The following is a 20,062-nucleotide window of genomic DNA, read 5'->3' as shown; positions in this document are numbered from 1 at the left end:
GTAAAGATCCTTCTTCCCATGTGGAACAGCTAAACTAAGGAGATTTCCACTCACAGTCTTTCTAGAACACAACAAATATTCACTAATTGTCCAATTTGGGGTATTAGTCTTTCTTCCTCCAGGCACTATGAAACCACACTCTATTCCCTTTAAAAGGTGTCACTCAACCTAAATGTCATAGTGCTTCTTTTGTGCCCATACCACTTCCAGTAACCACTTTCAAGTGTGTTTATGCTTCACATCACTCCTGACTTACAGTTTCTTGACATACTTATTCCCTGAAGATGCTATCTGATGAGATGATGTCTGGGTGTCAGGGAGCAATCCAAATACAACGATTGATGGTGTCCTTGGGTTACAACCCATCATTAGAAAACATAGAGAATCCACATACTAGAATCATCAAAAAGATATATAATAATTTCCCTAAACTTAACAAGGAAAAAGCTGACATTTTAATTATTAACAGTAAAAAAGGGTGGGCCTTAGAAATAAATGAGACCATTTGGCTTTACAAATAAGCCCAGAAGTAAAAAATGTAGGCATCTTTTAGATTCAGAGCTAAACTTCAAATCACACATTTAAGCTTATCACGAAGAATGCATTCTTTCACTTAAGAAACATCACAAAAGTTAGGTCTTTTAAACCAATGCAAGATACTGGCTTTCCCTTGGTTAGTTAGGTAATTGCTGCCATCATTCCTTTATACTGAGGGAAGGTGGAGGAAATTGATTCTTTTCATAAAATGCAATATTATTTGCTATTTTATAGGCTGGTCACCAAACACTACTTTTGTGTGTTTTCCTTTTTTTCCTGTACTCTCTGTTAGTGCTATATACCACTTCCCTCTGGCCTAAGTAGACTTCAACCTTCTGAGATGCTGGGAAGGTGAATAGAGCTCACCAAGAATATCCTGTTAATAGTGATGGATTCATGGACTGTAGAATGCCCAAAGGGTGTCTGAGTGGTTTTTGGCCTTGGATCCCCATAGGTTTATTTTGTCCAGTATTCCACCAACTGGAGTTTTTATTGTCCTCCCTGGCAATCTGACCATAGCATGTAGTTAAGGTGTAGTTATGATTCTCATCTGTTCTAAATAACTTTTCATAGTTTTTACTTTCATTTATAACTCTGTTTAGCTGTTATTATTGTAAAGCACTTTGAGCTACTTTCTTGTATGAAAATTTGCTATATAAGTACATTTTATTGTTGCTTTGCTTGCTTAATCCTTCTGTTGGCATCCCTCTTCATTCAAGGCTTCATTCAATCTTTCTTCAATAGACATTCCAGCAAATCCAATGGAGCCTGCTGCCTTGGTCTACCATCCATTAGCAGACATATTTACAATAAAATGGTTCAAATAGGCTTCCCAGGAATATGGTTCATTGAAAAAGCCCATTTTCAGCCCTTTTTCCCAGTGGAATAGGTTTCTGTAAACAGCAGAGTCCTTATTTGGTGAGAGTTACTGTATTGAGCATGTCTTCATCACTGGAAAATCAGGTGCCCCATGCTTGGTTTTCTTGGATGCTTCAATGATCTCCAGAGCATCATAAACCTGTGTAAGGAGTTTTTCCCAACAGACACAATCTTCACGCTAACATGACATGCGGCATACCCATAACTGATGATTACTCCTGTGTTGAGAGTGCCAACTCATAGACTCACTCTTGTTTGGTACCAGTGCCCCATCTACAGCTACAGTGGCATGCAAAAGTATTCAGTCCCCTTGACAGTAATCATAAGTTTCTGCATGGCAAAAGATTTGTACGCATATTTATCCATTCAATATTTTAATGTGAACTTTTATGCTGTAACAATACATTTCCAAAGTCAAAATACACATATTTTCTGTTCATATTTAACTGAAGAAGAAAAACTCAAAAGTTAGTGTTTGCATAAGTATTCAAGCACTACACAATGATACTTTGTCAAGAACTCTTTTGCTGCAATACAGCCTTAATTCTTTTGGGGTAAGTATGTACCAGTTCTGCACATTGTCCAGGAGTGATTCTTCTTGGTAGAATGTATAGAGACCGTCTATTGGTGGAATGGCGCCTCTGGACAGCAGTTTTCAAGTAGTGCCACAGATTTTCAATAGGGCTAAGATCAGGGCTTTGACTTGGCCATTGCAAAACATTCACCTTTCTGTTTCTGAATCATTCCAGTGTCGCTTTGGCCTTTGGTGCTTAGGGTCATTGTCATGTTGATGAATTTTCTCCCGAACCATAGGTTCGACGCAGACTGGAACAAGTTTTCCTGCAATATTGTGCAGTATGTGTGTCTATCCATTGTCTCTTCAACTCTGACAAGATTCCTACGCCCAGCACATGAAAAGCATCTCCATAGCATGATGTTAATGCCACCATATTTCACTGTAGGTATGGTATTTCTTGTTGCATGGGCAGTGTTCATTTTATGCCACACATACCTTTTTGAAGTCTGACCAAAAAGTTCTATCTTGGTCTCATCTGACCATAAAACCTTATCTCACATCTGAACTGGGTCTTTCTCATGATTGTAGCAAATGCCATAGGTGCTTTTATTTGGACCTTCTTAAGGAATAGTTTCTCTCTTACTACCCTTCTGTGCAGGACTGTTTTATGGAGAGCTCTTGAGATTGTGGGCCCATGCACCTTCATTCCAGTTTCAGCTATACTTCTGAGATTGACAGCTGGATTTTTAGTAGCCTGTTTCACCAGTCAACATCTGGCTCTGATGTTTAGATTTGAGGGATGGTCTGTTCTAGTAACAGTCTGGGTGCTGTGATCAACCTTCCACTTTCTGATGTTGACTGTATGACTCAGGCGCGCCACGAGTGGCAGCCTTTCCAGCAGCTCCATGTACGACTTTATATTTCTACCTTTTTCTCTATTTCTCTGATCATTCCTACCACTTACTTTTATGTGGACTTGCTCTCTGGACACTACTTTACTACTTTTTAACTACTTGGACATGGATTTTTACACACCAAGACTCATCTATTCAGGTAGTCAACTTCAAGCGCTGAGAACAAAGGCCCGTGCCGGTGTGGCTCCCTATTTACCCGACAAGGTAAGAAGGTTGTATGGTGGCAGCAGTGCCGGCGCTAAGCTAAAGGCTAAGCGGCTAGCGAGAAAGTGGCAATACAAGCCTTTGGTGCCTTCTGTGATCCTGGGAAATGTGAACTCACTACCAAATAAGATCGACGAACTGGCTGCTCTGGTGAAAAATGTCAGGACCTACAGAGAATACAGTTTGTTGTGTTTTTGTGAAATGTCACTAACAACTAACATCCCAGATGCTAACGTGGAATATTTTGTGAATTTACACTTGGGATTAATAAAGTATCTATCTATCTATCTATCTATCTATCTATCTATCTATCTATCTATCTATCTATCTATCTATCTATCTATCTATCTATCTGTCTGTCTGTCTGTCTGTCTGTCTGTCTGTCTGTCTGTCTGTCTGTCTGTCTGTCTGTCTGTCTGTCTGTCTGTCTGTCTATCTATCTATCTATCTATCTATCTAAATCCAACTGTGGTTAACGGGATACTCTTATTTTCTAGTAGGCATTCCCTGCCTTGTATATTTAAATTTTGTTTCACACATCAGCAGAATGCTCCTTTGTCTTCATTTTGGCAGTGATTATCCAACAAAGACTATGGCCCTTATATCCAGAGAGATATAAACAACTCAGAAGTAGTACTTAATTATATTTAATTATGATCAAATGACTGTCACCTTTGTGTCGTTTGTGATTCATTTGTCATTTGTGTAAACCTGGAGCTTCCAAAGCACAGAGGTTTAAATACTTATGCAAACACTAACTTTTGTGTTATCTACAGAAAATGGTTTATTTTGACTTTGGAAATGTATCATTACAGCATAAAAGTTCACATTAAAATACTAAATGGATAAATATGTGAACAAATCTTTTTTTTGGCATGCAGAAAATTATGATGATTTTCAGGGGGACTGCATACTTTTGCATACCACTCTATATTCATTACTCCACCAAACACAAGCAACATAGGAGCACCTATAGTAACTGTTTAGGCCACAGTGAAAGTGTTCAATACATGAAAAATGCAAAAGACAATTTTCATCTCTCTTCTCACTCCAGATTCTTGACTCCTTTGTCCTTTTTGATCCCTCATTTTTCTCTCAATCTAACATAGCCATTGTGTTCCTGTTTAACTACTCTTGGCAACACAGGTGAGCTACCTAATCTCTGAAAAGTTCTTTTTATAGAGAACAGTGGAAAAATCAAGTTCTTTCTGGGAAGACAATATATGCTTAAAAATAGGGACCTTTGAAACTTTAAAGAAAACATCTTGCTGATGAGCTCTGATTAATGAAGTGTCACCATTGAAGTTCAGCCAGAGAAAACAAGCTAGCTATACGGTATGCAAAACAAGGTAAGGGGAATGGGGGAGGTCCAGTGTTATTGTCATTAGTGGGGTCTGGATGTAGTTGTACCACAAAAATGGTACACTGCAAAGGCTGATCTCATTTCATTTCAGTGTATGTGCTACGCATTCAATTTTGGAGTGTTCTTGTATTTTTTATTATACGAATCCAACTGTACATGAAGTGGACAGGTTGTGTTTGGAGAGTCCTAGGTGCCTGTAACTTTTAATGATTCAAATTAGGCATAGTGCATGCATCAGGAAGATGTCATTAGTGGAGAACGGAGAATGGACTCTTGCAGCCCTTATCTATTAGCTCAGTACAAAGTAACTATAGAAGGTAAATCTCACTGTATATAGTGTATAGTATATAGCGCATTATATTATGCACTGTAAAAGTGTAAGGTCCACAAGGCAAAACTACTCTGTACCTCTGGGGAAAAGATACAGCTAAACATGTATGGCTCGCCCACTGATGAAATTCCTTTGGAGGTAATATGAAAATTGGAGTTCCACTATTCATCTATTAAACTTTATTTTTTGAGCTTTCTTAAAAAACAGAAATTTATGACTTAGAGGAAAAATAATATGTGAGCCTTGACAAACTGAAATCTACTGTATACATGTTGTTTGCTGTAATCTGGTGATTATAGTTAGGCTGGGCTTTTGTGAGGCACTTACTCCATTTTTACCCATCTGGACTGAGTGACATGTCACAGAGGGAATAATAGTCCAATGGAAGTTGTTTTTCCCAATGGACTTATGTAAACCATTGTGGCATTTAAAATGCTTGAATAATTTAATTTACAGTAATGCTAAGGTTTCTGCAAAAAGTAATGATTTTTTAAAAGGTTAAAAAATGTATAACTTCTGTCACTATTTAAGGAAAATATTTAACTTTGCAAAAACATGTATGACAGTATTTGATATACTGTATAGCTAAACAAAACTTTCAGTTAAAAAACACATCATCCAAACAATCACCTGCTATATAATTTATATTCAAATATATTAGCATAAATAAATATTTCATTTAGCAAAGGAGTACAGTATGTTACATGTTTAGTGCTCATACTTTACATGTTCTCTGAAAATCTATATTAAAAGCATTTTGTGAAGGACTGACATGCAACACTGAATTTTCAATGTTATTGCAATGAAGCCCATATATTTTGCTTTGTGTAAGTGTTTCAGAAGTGTTTCAGCACTTTAGAGTTCTAAGAGTTAAATACTGTATATTTTATATTGTTTTGGTTGACAGTAAATGTGTCAGTGTTATAATATTACATTTACTGTGGCTATTTTTAAATAAGAGAGTGACTGCTGTAATTTTAATGTTCCAATTGATTGTCTCAAAACCTAGGCCAGTTGACCCCATTTACTTCACCAAAAGATACACTGTTTGACATATCCATGTCCCATTTATATTATATTGCATCAATAATCCCTTACAGCTACACTTTAATAACAAGAATGTAAGTCACACAAGCATAAAACTTCAGCTATTTAAAGAGATGAAAAATTGTTACTGAGTTCAGTCAAGCTTAAGTTTCAAATTATACAGCCCTGCAGGCTACCAGCTTGTCCTTCAGTCTGTGCCACCTAACAAGAAAAATTGTATTTGCTAGATTTTCTACATTCTGAGATGCCATCACTTATTGTTGCTTTACAGCTTGCCAAAATTACTCTTCAGATTAACAATGTTTAGGATATGTTGTCATTATACAGTAGAACTAGTGACTACCTGATCAATTATTTACCTAATTATACTGCAAATATACTTCTCTTGTTATTTTTTCATTGTGAAAATGTATCTCCTGTTAATTTTATTTTACACTGAAGTGAATTTGCTTATAGGATAAATAAAGATCTATCTATCTATCTATCTATCTATCTATCTATCTATCTATCTATCTATCTATCTATCTATCTATCTATCTATCTATCTATCTATCTATCTATCTATCTAGTTTGTTTTTGTCAAATTCATTTAGATTAGCATTAAAATAAATTAAGAGGAAATGGTGGTGCCACAGGGGTACAAAAGACTTGGATCCATTATCTGGACTGTTCAATGTTTGTATAGAGTCTACACATTCTACTTATGTCTCTGTAAAGTTTTCACTGGGTACGCTATTCTTTTCATACTCACCCAAAATGTGTATTAGATTATTTGGTGAGTCTAAATTGAGCCTTTATGAGTAATTACGGATGTGTATATGAGTGTGCCCTGTAATGAACTCACACTCCAGAGATGGTAACTGGCTTGAGTTCTATAATATAGGGGTAGGCTTGACTCTCCCATGACTCATAATTGGATAAGCAGAAGTAAACAATCAGCAAAAGGAAATAAGTTTGTGGGGACTTCATTCGCTATGCGATTATATAGACAAATTCAATTGTAAACTGTATGCGTATTTCCATTAACATATTTGGATGTGTTAATAATTAAATGTTTCAACTTCTAAACTTGTTTGCAGGCATTTTAGCTGAATGAAAAGTAGCATTTCTTGTAAATTCTTGTCAGATGCCCATGAAGGAGTTCATGTCATCTGTACAGGTAGTGACAGCTTTTAATTAAAATTGAACAATAGAAAGTAGATAATAAGTATATTACTTATTTCATATGTGCACACTGCAACCTGTGGTCTGGTAATGTCTGAAGGCTGTGTATTTAGCCAAGCTTTAAAGTTATGATACAATTGGATAAGAACCTTGTTATTGCAAAAGTTATCAGGAGTGGCCAAATCAGTATTTGAGAGGTCAGGATGAAGTTTATTATCATGTGTGCATAATACAATTAAATTCTTACTTGCATGACTCCTCAGAACAGTTGACAAAAATATAATAAACATTATAAATAAATAAAAACATACAATTAAATACAAATTCCATTTCCAAAAAAGTTGGTGCACTTTCTAAAAATGTAATAAAAACTAACATCTGTACTTTGGTAATTCACTTAAACCTTTATTTAACAGGCAAAAGCACAAAGAAAAGATTTTCGATGTTTTCACCAACAAACTTAATTTTATGTGTTAAACATAAGCACATTTAGAAACTGATACTGGCAACACACTTTATTTTTATTGCATTTTTAGAAATTGTCCCAAAATGGAAATGGGATATATATATATATATATATATATACATATATATATATATATATATATATATATATATTGTGGTGCCCGGCGGGCATCCATGCCCGGCCGGGACGCCTAGGAGGAGTGGAGGAGGGCTTGTGCCTCCTCCAGGATACGAGGGGGCATCCTCCCTGGTGGCTTTGGGGACCACGGGTACGGAGCTTGGAAGCTCAGCCCTGTAGGGGCCCGTGGTCACCGCCAGGGGGCGCCCCAATGCCTTGGGAGTGTTGGCCCTCAGTACTTCCGCCACACCGGGAAGTGCTGGGGGGAAGAAACTTGAGAGCACCCGGTGGACTTCCGGCAACACCTTGGGAGCTTCCGCCACACAGGGGTGTGGCTACGGAGGCCCTAATGATGCACCTGGAGCCCATCCGGGGCACATAAAAGGGGCCGCCTCCCTCCAGTCAAGGCGAGAGTCGAGAGGAAGAAGACAAAGCGTGTTGGAGAGGAGTGGAGGCGGACCAGAGAGAGAGAGAAAGGCATTGTGTTGTGGCCAAGGACTTGAAAGGGTGAATGGTGCTTTGGCACTGGATTGTGCACTTTACTGTAAATATTAATGTATAATAAACGTGTGTTGGGTGACATGAACGTGTCTGCCTGTCTGTGTCCGAGCCAGTCTTCACAATATATATATATATATATATATATATATATATATATATATATATATATATATATAAACAAGTAGTAATATATTTATAATATTATAGCAATTATATCAAATTTATATTTCCAAATATTATATTGTCACGCATGTGTGTTGGAGGACTTCTTCACAGGCTCAGGTATGCAATAACCTTCCAAAGAAGGGAAACTACCACAAACCTTATCTTCCTTTCTTCTTCCCTCATAGTACAGAGAAGCTGCCTAATGAGGGCACCTAACCCCACCCCTTCTGGTCTGGCCACCATAAAAGCCTTGCATCAATGGAAGCCGCCTCTTACCAGGTCAGTGTAAGACAACACTCTGAGAAGTGAATCTTTCTGTTTCTGCAATTTATGCAAAGCCCCAGAGCTGAGAGCAGTGCGAGGGTGCACATTTTTCTTTCTATTATAAAAACCTTTACATTCATCTGGAAATGAATAACAGGGATGACCTGGTTGGCTTCCCAAAAATTCTTTGTGTTTGAGACCACCTAACCTCCATATACTATCTCTCTCTATATAAAAGAAAATCCTGGAATGGAAAGCAAATGCAAGGCTACGATATGTGATCATCTCAAAAGACATTTTAAAGACCCGTGAGACCAAGGAGGCTTGCCACAGTGCGTCTCACGGTGACCGTAAACATGAGACTTGGTGCCAAGAGATTGTCCCAGGGCCGTAGCAAAAAGGACAGCGGCTGTACAGGCTTTAAAAAGATCGAAGGGCAGCGCAAAGTCAACAGCAGAAGTCAACAGACCTCTAAGCTAGCAGTTGTTGGATTGCTTTTGGCAGGCAAGTATCATGTGCTCCGAGCTCTTAAAACAATGACATGCGACAGGCAGAAGAGGCAGCTAGCAAGCAGCAAAAAGAAAGCAAATGATCCAAAGGCATATCCTTAGTGTACATTCAGCCGCAACACCCTTCACAACACGAGCAGTATTATACGTCTGGGAAGAAAGAGATGTAACCACGTGTGGGGCAGGAAATAAAGAAACAAGTATTGTTTTTACAAAAGTTTTTAAAGTAAAAGTGAAAATAATGCATAAGTAACAATTCACAAGAAAATAACAATCTCTTTAAATTGTAGATTGCCTGCCTAAGGTAAAGTCATCCCTGATGAATGGGGACGTGGGAATGATGGGTCCTTTCATCGGATTAGCGCTATTTCAGATGTGGAATGGCAAAATGGGGGAGGCAGCTTGATAAATGAGGTCTCCAGGTCTTAAAACAAATCCAAATCATATTATGTGATATCATATAATGTGAAATTCTACTCCGTACTTCTAGAATTTTTATTTTTATGCTGTATTGAGGATTTATTCTGTTCTATGTATTGTACTGTATTGTATTGACCCCCTTCTTTTTGACACCCACTGCACGCCCAATCTACCTGGAAAGGGGTCTCTTTTTGAACTACTTTTCCCTAGGTTTCTTCCATTTTTTCCTTACAAGGGTTTTTTTTGGGAGTTTTTTCTGGTCTTCTTAGAGGGTCAAGGCTGGGGGGCTGTCAAGAGGCAGGGCCTGTTAAAGTTCATTGTGGCACTTCTTGTGTGATTTTGGGCTATACAAAAAATAAATTGTATTGTATATCTGGTAAACCAAACACAGGGGTTGGCGAGCGAAGCGAGCAAGGGGCGGAGCCCCCTAGTATATATATATATATATATATATATATATACTAGCAAAATACCCGCGCTTCGCAGCGGAGAAGTAGTGTGTTAAAGAGGTTATGAAAAAGTAAAGGAAACATTTTAAAAATAACGTAACATGATTGTCAATGTAATTGTGTTGTCATTGTTATGAGTGTTGCTGGCATATATATATATACATATACACATATACACACACATATACACACATATACAGATATATTATATATACATATACACATATATTTTTTATATATATATATATATATATACACATACATACATACATACATACATATACACACATAGATGCACTTACAATAACATAGAAATCAATATAAACAACATGAACATGATTATCATATGAGAATATGAAGTAATATATAAGAAGCACATTTCATATAAATATAAATTATTAAACAGTAAAATCTTCTTCTATAATTTGCTACCGTGGCTTTTCGTTGGTCTGTCCAGGATTTTAAATCACCTGTAGCTTGCAAACCGTTTCACCTATTGACTTGAAATCTGGTACACATATAATACGTCACGTCTGCTATCCGCTTTATGGGTGATGATTGTATTACTGTTTTTATGTTTATTTTATTTTAGAATCAACTCCTATCTGCGCACACCAGGGCGGCCGTGGACGGATGCGTATGGTGTATTCACTCCATGTTATCGTGCATTGCGCTGTCAGTGTTATTTTGATAAAAGAATTTGAACAACATATAAGAAGCGTATAAATTATTAAACAGTAAAACATTAACATTTAAGAAGTAAAGTTACATGAAGTACTACTGCAGTGCCTTCGGGTATACCTCATTTTTTGTTTGCCCATTACATGCTTAAATGTATAAATGTTTTGGTGCACCTACCCGAGAACACGCGACATATAACCGAGCGTGGGAGAAGCATGGATTTTAAACACGCGTTGAGTTCATCTGCTGGTCTCCCTCGTGGAATAACTGGTAATGTTTGACTAAAATCTACAGCGAGTAAAACGACATTACCTCCTATTTTTTTTTTAACGATCTCTGAGATCTTGCTTTTTTCGGTTCAAGGCTTCATAAGCTCTTTTATGTTGTATGGTGTACTTATCCCAAACCATCATCTTTGAATGTTGCAAGACTTTCGCCTTGTATGTAGATCGGGGTAATTACATTCATTGCATTCCTAGTCTGAATCACAATCTGATTGTATGGGTGGTTACCTGGCACTGTAGGGTTGCCACCCGTCCTTTAAAATACGGAATCGTGCCGGGTTTGAGAATGAAATTGCGCGTCCCGTTTTGAATCAATACTGGACGGGATTTATCCCGTATGTTTTGTATCATTTTTTTTTTAAAGCAGCGTCTCATGCAAATTATCCCACACGCATTTTGTGAAGATGCCTCCTTTCCTACTTTGGATTGGGTAATACTTGATGTCATCGTTAGTTTGATTGGTGTTTTCAACTGTCCAGTGAGGAGGGCGTGTCTTTTAAGTACAGTCTGCAAAGTGTTGGCACTGAGATGTTGTGTCAGCGCCATAGTTGAAGCCCCTAACGTTGCGGTCAGCAAGTCGGCTAACATCCGCCATGTGCCGTCTTTCAGTTGCGAGAAGCAGATCATAGAATGTTTGAAAAAGTTGCCCCTAACGTTGCGCCACGGCGTGTGGTTCGTTTATACCTCGTGTCTTGTCATTAAACTTTTATCTCGCGAATATGTTATTGCAATCCGCAGCGGGAGCGTTTCTATAAACTTAATTGAAAGTTACGTTTTACACCGTGCTTTGTTTCCCTTATGAACATGCTTGTATGCTTAACTCGCTCCGTTCTCAATTGTTTAATTAATTTTTTGCTCTTCGCTGTTTGCGGCTGTTCCTCCATTTCCCCCTACTTCGTTCTTTTATCTCGCGAATATGTTATTGCAATCCTTAACGGGAGCATTTCAATAAACTGATTGAAAATAGTTTTGCATTTACCTTTTTAGTAAAAGGTGAGCTTTTAAGCCTGAGAAATCACCCCGTAAATGCACACGTTTAATTGGACATGTGTTAATATGTATGGTTACACAGTATTAAAAGACAGTGAACAATGTCAGTTACCTTTCTTCCCGCGTTTGATAAAAGGTGAGCTTTTAAGCCTGAGAAATCACCCCGTAAATGCACACGTTTAATTGCACATGTGTTAATATGTATGCTTACACAGTATTAAAAGACAGTCAAAAATTAACGTCATTTGCCTTCGTTCCCGCGTGTGACTCGTGCTGTAAATGTCTTCCTTGTTTTTAGTTCACGTCATTACGTAGGAGGCGTGATGACGCGATACGTGACTCCGCCTCCTCCATTACAGTGTATGGACAAAAAATATGTTCCAGTTATGACCATTACGCTTTGAATTTCGAAATGAAACCTGCCTAACTTTTGTAAGTAAGCTGTAAGGAATGAGCCTGCCAAATTTCAGCCTTCCACCTACACGGGAAGTTGGAGAATTAGTGATGAGTGAGTCAGTCAGTGAGTGAGTGAGTCAGTCAGTCAGTGAGGGCTTTGCCTTTTATTATTATAGATATATATATATATATATATATATATATATATATATATATATATATATATATATATATATGTATATATATAGATATATATATGTATATATATATATATATATATATATATGTATATATATATATATATATATATATATATATATATATATATATATATATATTTTCACATGCGTGTTTAGGAGACAACTAAAGGGCTTGAGTACATGTGATTCCACGCCGGACCAGGGGGTGGCAAAGTGCACTAATTCTCCCTCTCGATCTTTTGCAGACCATTCTAGGGAAATCCCGCCTGGCTCTGGGGCAGCCAATGATGTCACTTCTGGTTCCGGTCCTGATGACATCACTTCCTCCACCGGCCTTTAAAGCTGCCATCTTGTGTATAGAGAATCAGTTCTGTTTTGGACTCGATTGAGTGAACATGGCAATGTTTTTGCAACTGTTTTGCAGCTGGGAACAATCATACGAGTGGCTGCCCCAAACCTTCGCAATGTCTAACGGTCATTCTTCTTAAAATATATATATATTGTGGGGAACAGCCCGGACACAGACAGGCGGACACTGATGGTTCCAAAACCAGCACACATTTATTATACATTTTATCACAAATAAACAGCACACAACCCAGTACCCCAGCACCAATCACCCTTTAGTCCATGCCCTTCCAGGGCCTCTCTATCTCTTCGGTCCGCCTCCACTCCTCTCCTCCGTCCTCTTCCACCTAACTCCAGCCCTCAAATGGAGGGAGGCGGCCCCTTTTAAACCCACCCGGACATGCTCCAGGTGCCTCTCAATGAGCGAAGTGCCGGCTATGCATACGGAAGCACTCCGGGTGTCCCTGGTCTTCTTCCCCCCAGCACTTCCGGGTGTGGCGGAAGTGCTGAAGGCCAGGGCTCCTCAGGCATCTGTGACCACGGGCTTCTATAGGGTTGAGTTTCTAAGCTCTGTTCCTGTGGTCCCCAAAGCCACCAGGGTGGTCGCCCCCTCGTGGTCTGGAGGATGTGTAAGCCCTCCTCCGATCTTTCTGGGTGTCCCGGCTATATATATATATATATATGAGGGGGGACCCAAAAATAATCGGAAATAAAAAAATAACCTAACAACAACAAAATTCCGGTTATTTTTGGGTCCCCCCTCATATATAGTATATACAGTGTATATACTCATGCACATGTTACAGTATTTGTTCGTATCATTGGCTGTAGAGCAGTTTTTATAGCAATCCCTGAATCTACACTAAAATAAGATCACAGGCAATAGTCCTGGTATTAAATACTGTTACAAAATAATGCAGGTCACATATCTTACAGAGAGACAGATAAAACTGATATCTGTCCCAGAAAGAAAAAGGTCACTATGTTTTTTATGAAAACAGTAATGTAATGTTGCATTCAAAATGATATTTATTTATAAAATTGCTTAATGTGCATAATTCAGCATTGCACCTTTATTTGTTTTATCATTTGCATGAATGGCATCTTGTAGACTTCCACTAGCCCACAAAAAAATGTTTTCTTAAAGTGAATAATTGGGACTTTTAAGTAAAAATGTTTTAAGAAATGTGTGAAAAATGTTACTAGTGTTTTGTTGCTAAAACATTGTTTCAGCTTTTTGGGTTATTACAGTAGTAGAACTTCTTTTAAAGGACTAACAAGTTTTTTTTTTTTTTTTTTAACAGGTAATGCACGTACATTTATAGTAATCTATGTGATGACCAGGGGTTATGTTTATTTAACCATATCATTTCTTTGCCTTTTCTTTCTAACGCAATTGAAATAAAGACCTGGGATCTTGTGTATAAACAGTGAGTATGCACAAAAATGTTGCATACACCTGTTTCCACTCTCAAATCGCAATGTATAAAACCTAAACTTGGCGTAAGGCCACGCACATTTTCACGCTAGCTCAAACCCTGCCGTATGCAAGTTCTCTGCTCAGTTTTACAAACTGGCAGCACACAGCATCAAAGCAGGGCTTTTGTTCCAGTATTGTTTCTCTTTCTTTTTTAGATCACATCCCTGACGCGGCTTTATCATATACACTAAATTAACAACATATTGTTTATTAGTTTAAGGCATTTGATTGTAATTAACCCGTAACAATATAATGGTCTATAGAATGGCCAAACTATTCCAAATATCATAGCTGCTTTAGCTTTGTTACTCTCACTGCACCTTCTTCTTCTTTCAGCTGCTCCCGTGAGGGGTTGCCACAGCAGATCATCATTTTCCATATTACTCTCACTGCACCACTCAGATTATTTATATCACTGTATCTGAGTGTGGAATCACAGCTCTACAGCAGCTGATTGGAAAGAGAATTATCGGTATACAGCATCAAGCACACGCTGCCTCAGCCACACTGTGTATTTGAACTGTACCCATACAGCAAACGCTTCAGAGTCTTTTCTGTATTGACCTTGCGGTTCAGAAACAGTTTCATCCCAAGAACTATAAACACAATCAACTAGTCCATCAAGTGGTCCTTGTAGAACTGTTTGTACTTATAAGTACAATTACCTCACTGTAAACTTGCGATACAGTTATAATATTGCAAAACCTGAGCCACTTAAGCGTGTATTTACATATGATGACAATATCATTTTTAAGATGAAATGCAGCAACATATGTTTATTACATTATACAGATAAAATGTTAACATCATTTAAATAATCTATATTGTTAATAATTAAACATGTGAGGACACTGTGTCACAGCACTAGCAAGGAGCTGGCACCCCGTTCAGGGATTGTTCCTGCCTCGTGCTGTATTCTTGCTGGGGCTGGCGCAACACTGGAAGAATAGATGAACAGAATAATTAAGCATGTGCTGTAAAGATATTTCAATGTTCCTTAAAAGTTTTGAAGAATCAGAGTTCTAAGCTTACAGATGGCTTAATGTCTATTACTGAGCTGATTGTGTGGCAATTGGGTACTTGGAGAAAGAAAAGGAAGGACAGGAATTGGGGATTAGTACGTTTGAAAGAGACAGTACTGCTGCAATAAATAATTTCATCGAAGGTCACGAACGGTGCAGCAAGCATCTTGCAGGAAGCAAGAAGAACAATCTTTGGACTGGTCACCAGATCGTCACTATCACTGCACCGTGTTCCCATATTTAATACATGCTTTAATTCCTAGCATCATGAAAATGATATCAAGTATACATCTCAGTATTTAAATTATTCAGAGAGCTGTAATATCATGAATGTTATTGATTCTGTGTCCTGTCGGAGGAAGAGAAAGCCCGTTTAAGAAGCACCTAGTGATTCTCACACATAGAGCACATAGAAGAACACATATAAAACAAAGCATTTAACGTGCTACTTTAGTTACGATGGTATTTGAGAAACTAGTAAATGATTTTAAGATGAAGTTTATGATGTTCTACTTTAATGACAGAATAAACTACGTGATTAAAGTTGAAATTTCAAGATTATTTTTATTATTTTTATTTTTTCTTTTCTTTTAGTTAGAGGCATTAGGCACAAGATAGGAACTAGGTATCAATTAACCTAACCTGTACATCTATGGAAAACTCACAGTACCTGAGGAAAACCACCAGTGCAAACATATAGGAAAATTTGTAAACTCCATACAGGGCAGGATTTGAACCCAGGACTATGGAAATGCAAGTCAACAGTCCAGTAGGCTCTGAATTGCATTGTCTCAAATCAAGATTTTTTTACATTCTGTTCACTCATATAGATTATGCTATTTCACTATACTTCACTGTATTGTGTAGATATTACTGTATAAAACCATATACTGCTGAATTCAAACAAGTGTCTTGTCTGCAATGGCATGATTCAGTCATTAGTGTTGTAACAAGAAGACAGTGGTTGTGCTAGATAAAAATGACAATAACTCAAGAAGCGAAGAAAATCATGAAACAGCAAGGTGTGCAGTTCTGCTGATCAGCACCAACTCCTTAAATCGCTTTTGCTTTAGATGGCCTTCAAAGATGCATGAAGAGATGTTCTGAGGTAGCTGTGCTTCATGCTGGCAAAGCATGATCTGGGGAGGGGAGAGTGAATGGAAGGTTATGGATACTCAGAGTTACTTTGTGGAGAAAATGTTTTTGGATGCATGTACAGTAATAATAATATGGCTATCCTTAAAAACAAAGCTCGAGGGTGCCTGTCTGGTTTCGGCACTGATTGCTATTATGTTGTGTTACTTTAGTTGGTGCAGTGTTGATCGTATTTATATGGAAACAGAACTTGCTTGGACTATTCAGTATAGTCTTCATGGTTACTTTGCTTCTTGCTACAGCATCAATTTGGTTTTAAGTTCTCTATCCTTCTAGTACTTCTAAGTGAGCAGTTTGTCATTTCCTTATTTTGGTTGTCCTGAACATGGTCATGGGGGTGCTGGAGACCATTCCAGCCAGCATAGGGCACAAAGCAGGAACAAACCATCGCAGGGTGAGCACACACACACACACACACGCACACACACACACACACACACGCACGCACGCACGCACGCACACACACACGCACACACACACACACTCACACTCAAGCCAATTTAGTATTGCACATCCACCTAACCTGCATGTCTTAGGACTGTGGGAGGAAACTGGAGTATCCAGAGGAAATCCATGCAGATACGGTTAGAACATGCAAACTTTAGGCAGGGAGGCCCTGGTCTCCTTACTGTGAGGCAGCAGCGCTACTTCTGCACCACCCTGTGAACTTAATTGGAAAAGTGCAAATCAATACTTTTTAGTCACCATCATTACAATTTTTTTGATAAAAATATCTGTGTGTAGTGCTGCTGTGTATACGATGAGTTCCTTGCCCTGTGTTTGTTTTTATTATATACTCAGTTACTTTCCAACAGACCCCCGTGACCCTGTAGTTTGGATATAGTAGGTTGGATAATGGATAACAAGGGACGTTCAAAAAATTTCCACACTTTCATAGTATTTTCATTGGAAACGGTGAAGGCGGGAGGAGTAGTCATTGGGCATTAAAAAGCTGGTACAACACTGAGAAAATTGCGTCACAAATGAAGGTTACTATGTAGACAAGTGATGTAATTTATTTTTGAAATTTTAAATAGATAGAGTTAAAAATAGTGCAGAAACTTTTTGAACGCCCCTCGTATAATAAAAACAATAATAATAATAGTAATAATATAAATAAAAAGATATGGTAACATAAACATATTATTAATCAGAATTGTGTTGAGGTCTTTTATACCAATGGCAATTCTATCTATCTATCTATCTATCTATCTATCTATCTATCTATCTATCTATCTATCTATCTATCTATCTATCTATCTATCTATCTATCTATCTATCTATCTATCTATCTATCTATCTATCTATCTATCTATCTATCGTAGGAGGAGAACAGGCATCCCAGCCAGATCAGAGGACCAAGAGGGACAATGGACGGATTGGCCAGCTGGGCAGAAAGATAACTCTGTGCCCAATTGGTATAGAATAATGGATAGATCAGTGGAAGCTGGAACTTGGGAGTGGTTCCATCCCTCATGGGCTAGGTGGCAGCTGGCTTCCTTTTATGCTAGACCCCGGGAATGCTTCCAGTGCCATTCTGTCTCCTCTAGGAAGCACTTCTGGGCCATAGACAAGATGGGGTGGTCCGCCCCTGACAGCACCCTCTACCAATCCCAAGGGACCCATACAGGGCTGCACTTCTGGACTCCATTTCTTTATCACCTCTGCAGGTGTTCCAACTGGGTTCTCATACAAGGACCACTGCCACTGACCACTGGTTCAGGAACATGACGGGATATTCAACACCATCAATGCTTTGGCACATCATGGCACCAAGACTTGTGTTCAAAGCATCAGTCTAGAGGAAGAAAGGCAAATAAAAGTTAGGAGTCATCAAGATCACAAAATGCAGTATTTGCATTCCATACTACTATGTTGGAGACTTGCTTTTTTGTTATGTCTGTTAAGGGCATCACCCTCTCAGAGAACCGGGGAACGAACCAGAGGTAGTACCCCACTAATCCCAGGAAGGCTTGGACCTGCTGCTTGGTTTTCAGACTAGACCATTTTGTAATTTTTAAATACTGTGGCTGTAGCACTCTGTCTACCAGACATTGGAAGGTGCCGGTGCCCAGTGCAACTCAAATGGAAGGACACTGCCATTATCCACTAGAGGTGCTGAACACAGTCTTTATCTTTGTGTAGTCTGTTAAGGGGACTTGCCAAATACCCTTTTGTCATGTGAAGGTGGTCAGATACTCTGCTTTACCAAGTTGCTCAAGAAGGTCGTCCACTCGCTGCTTCAGATAACAGTCAAATCGTTAGACTTGATTACTCTGGTGAAAGTCATTGCAAAATTGCTAACTCCCATCCGGCTTAGATACTAAAACGATGTGACTAGACCAGGGACTATAACTTTCCTCAATCACACCAAGGTCTGTCATTCACTTGATCTCAAATTCTTCTGTATGTTTTGCCTCCAGGAGTCAGTACAGTATAGGTGTTCCCAGATGACTACCCCCGGCTCTGTCACTATATCATATGCAATCAGAGAGACCCTTCTGGGTTTTTCACAGACAGGATAACTGTTTTGAGCTCCTATTGTTGTTTGGCCATCAAATTGGAGACAAAGTTAAGGACTGGTTTATGAACAAAGTAAGAATGGGGCTGACAAGAGTTTTGGTATAGGTTAGATTTTCACAAATCTATCACGTAGCTGTGCAATATATTTCAATATTTGTGGATGAGAGTGCTTCTTTTTCCCAACCCTCTTTAGCAATATCCAATATCCTATGGGGTTGTCACCCATATAGTAATTCAAAGTGTGAGACACCTGTGGATGGCTTGGTTAAGTTGCTGGTAGGCAAATAGATAGATAGATAGATAGATAGATAGATAGATAGATAGATAGATAGATAGATAGATAGATAGATAGATAGATAGATAGATAGATAGATAGATAGATACTTTATTAATCCCAAGGGGAAATTCACATACCACAAGAGGGAGTAACTGGACCCGGTTCCTCCCATCCTTGCAGTCCACCTTGCGCAAAATTTGCTTGAACCGCTATAATAGACCATCAGTTTGAGGAAGGTATACTGAGGTCTTTAGGTATTTAATCCTGAGTAATTTGGCAACTTCTCTGAATGTCTCCAAGGTGAATGGCGCCCCTTGGTCTGTTAAGAGTGCTAGGGATGCCGACATGTCCCATTTGGGTGTTCAGCGAGCAGACTGTTCCAAATGCTCACTTTACAGGGCCACACTGTGCCACTCATGGGTCTCAATGAGGGTTTTCATGTTCATAAATTATTGCCGTCAGACTGGCCATGCGAGAAACTCAGGGAGGGCATTAATGAGAATGTCACATGTGACAAGAACAACAACCTTTACAGTCGGTAACGATCACAGCCAGTGTCCTACCTTTCCTGAGTAGATCAAAGGCTTTGGGAGCATGATGGCTGCTCAGGGTCAAATTTCCATTCCCTACATACTCTTGTCTACTGGTCTCTTTAACACCTCAGCTTTAAGGCAATTGTAATCAGTGGTGGACTGCATATCGCGGTTGTAGTATGTCCGCTGCGCCTCACCCTTTAGGAACAGAACCAGAATGTTTGCCCACTCTGTTCGCTTCCAGCACTGTCAAGTGGCTATACGCTCAAAGACAAGGAAATAAGATTCTGCATGAAGTGGAAGTGGTAACAATACCTGGAATGGAG

Source organism: Erpetoichthys calabaricus, chromosome 2 (assembly GCF_900747795.2).
Source record: "Erpetoichthys calabaricus chromosome 2, fErpCal1.3, whole genome shotgun sequence".
NCBI classification, from domain to species: Eukaryota; Metazoa; Chordata; class Cladistia; order Polypteriformes; family Polypteridae; genus Erpetoichthys; species Erpetoichthys calabaricus.
Note: the sequence above shows the minus strand (reverse complement) of the source record.